We start from the raw sequence: 2,897 nt of genomic DNA, 5'->3' as shown, positions 1-2,897 counted from the left end.
TATAGTCAGTTTCTCCTCCATTTTGCTTAGGACCAAAAGTTTTGTGGGAACAATAGTTTATACTGTCGTGTTCTCTACAATTCTCTAGAGCGGAGCACTTCCAAGTTTCTATTGGTTGCCGCCCAACCGCGTCATATCTCATTACCATAAAGTTAACCGAACTTCAACTGTATTTTGACGCCCAAACCACCCTCGCCGCGACGCCCTTTGCCGCGACGCTCTTTGCCGCTTAAAGACGCTGGCTCTCATTGAAAATGAATGACTTCCGGTCACTTTGACGCTCTCGCCGCGCTCAGTGTGAACGTACAGTTAGAGCGTCTTTTGACGCTTTCGCCGCTCTCAGTGTGAACGTACAGTTAGCATAGACTTGCGGTGTGGTGGACTGGCATTTCACATGCGTAGTACCAACAAGCTCAGAATGGCCTTTTAGGAGGAGCAGACATCGTATTTTGTTACCTCGGTAAATTCTGGTGTTGTGTTAATTTGGTTATTGTCAGAGATGAAGGTTGACAAACTGTCTAGATACGGAAATACTGGACGTGGTGCAGGGAAATCCCGCTTCAAGTTGTGGAGTTTGTTCAGCCAGTGCCTTTCACTATGCTTTTAAGGCTATTCATTTACGCCTGCGTGTGTACAAAGGAAATGTTACGGTTAATCTAAGAAAGTTCACCTGTTCCTGGTACTACTTTTGGCAGTTTGCTTGGTGCACGTAAAAAAGATTCTGTTGAGAATAACAGACTGTAAAATTTTGTCGAGCCTTTGAGTTGGCCTTGCGTGGACATAGTGAGAGTGAGAGCTTGAAAAGAATTAAAACTTTTCTCAGAAACACCATGACCCTGGAGAGGCTGAATGCATTGACCATGCTGTCAATGGAAAAGAGACTGGTGACTGAGATGACTGACTTTAACCACAGTCATTGAGAAATTTGTAGACCAGAAGGAAAGGAGAGAAAAACTTATGTTTAAGCAGTACTACTGGCCAGTGTTGGCAACATTACGGTGTGTTGTGTTGTTTTTACATTTGCCTTTTTTTGGCTGAGCTATGAAGTGCTTTGGTTTGTTTGCCCCCCCCCACTAAAAAAAAACTACGCCCCCCCAAAGATTTTTAGCACCAGCCGCCACTGCTGTAACCGTACGTCTCGTAACTAAACTGTGCACATCTGATAACTTTATATACCATAGTGAACTTGAACACACTACAGGGCCTTTCAAGTAGGGGAGCGAATTTCCAAAGGGAACTGGTGAAGAAGAGGCCCAAACAGCTAGAGAAATAGTAAACAATCTCTTTACCAACGGTATTCTTATAGCTCAATGGCAAGTTCAAGTGTACACGAAACTATGGAGGAGGAGGAGGTCTGCACAGTCTTTTGCCGAGGCTTTAAACCAGGCGAACGTTTTCCTGCTCCTGCTTACAACCTGATGCACTCCAAACCAACTCAGCGAAATAGCATGCAGACTTCTTCCTCTGTAGTTTGGTCTCCGCTGGAACTTGCCATTGAGCCATAAGCACACGGTGTTCTGTCACTCCTGACGCATTTTGCAGCAATGGTTTCTATGAAACCAACGCTTGTTATGAGATTATTTACTATTTCTCTACCTCTTTGGGGCATCCCTTTGCCAATTCCCTGTCAAATTTAGCTCCCCTACTCAGAGGGTCCTAATACCAGGAAAATAAGGACCACTTAATGAAGTCCAAATTATTTCCTCATTCAAATTTATTTAACGTTTTTGCTTGATTATCTTTGTACTGTAAAATTTTACTGATGCTCACTTAAAACTTCTTTTGCTCACCCAGTAGCCTATGAAGAAAAAAAGAGAAATTATTCAAAAAAGAAAAACAACTGTCTTGTGAAATGCAGTATAAACTAACTTTTATATATTCAGAATTACATTTATATATTCAGAATTATATTTATATATTTGGAATCATATATATTCAGAAATTCATATATTCAGGAATTGTATTTATATATTCTGAATTACATTTATATATTTAGGAATTACAAATTTATATGCAAAACTGCATTTATATATTCAGAATTACATCTATATATTCAGAATTACTTATATTCAGAATTTTATTTATATATTCAGGAATTACTTTTATATATTCAGCTTTATATTTATATATTTCCTGTTTGGCCCCTCATAATAAATATATATATATATATATATATATATATATATATATATATATATATATATAATGAGGGGCCAAACAGGAAATATATATATATATATATATATATATATATATATATATATATATATATATATATATATATATAGGTCATTCCGTGTCAGATCAGACAGAATCCAGGAAAGTGGTTGCAATACTATTCCTAGCCTCACCACACTTTGTAGGGTGGAAGACAAACATGTTCGTGCTGCATTTTCTATAAGGCCCTAGAGTTGGAAAACAAAAATTCCTAAATGAGAGCATTGAGGGCATTATAAACCCAATTTTTGCACCCAAATGGTATCCATCATTATTTTCTCTGAACATACAATCTTTTATTATTTTTTTGCCAATATTTGGGGGGGGGGGGGGGGGGGGGGTGCTGGAGCCTATCCCACTGCTCATGGGGTGAAAGGCAAGGAAACACCCTGAACAGGTCGCCAGTCCATTGCCGATGTAGCGAATTATGTGCTAGAATTTACGTGATGAAAACTATCATCCTGTAACTATATAATTTGAACAACAGGACTGACTTGGGTGCATGCTTGATGTTTTCTTGATAAGTGGAATGCCTATGTTCCATTATTAACTGATTGGTGACTAGGAAGTGCTCAAAGGCCACTGCAGTGTTTTCACGAGAGGGCCATTTAGGATACCACTTCTTCCTTCTTATCCCAGAGGTTTTATCAAAATATTTCACTTATTTCCAATATCCAGGA

This window comes from Chanos chanos, chromosome 6 (genome assembly GCF_902362185.1).
Source record: "Chanos chanos chromosome 6, fChaCha1.1, whole genome shotgun sequence".
NCBI lineage: Eukaryota > Metazoa > Chordata > Actinopteri > Gonorynchiformes > Chanidae > Chanos > Chanos chanos.
The sequence above is the reverse complement of the archived record's forward strand: the minus strand, read 5'-3'. Positions refer to the sequence as shown.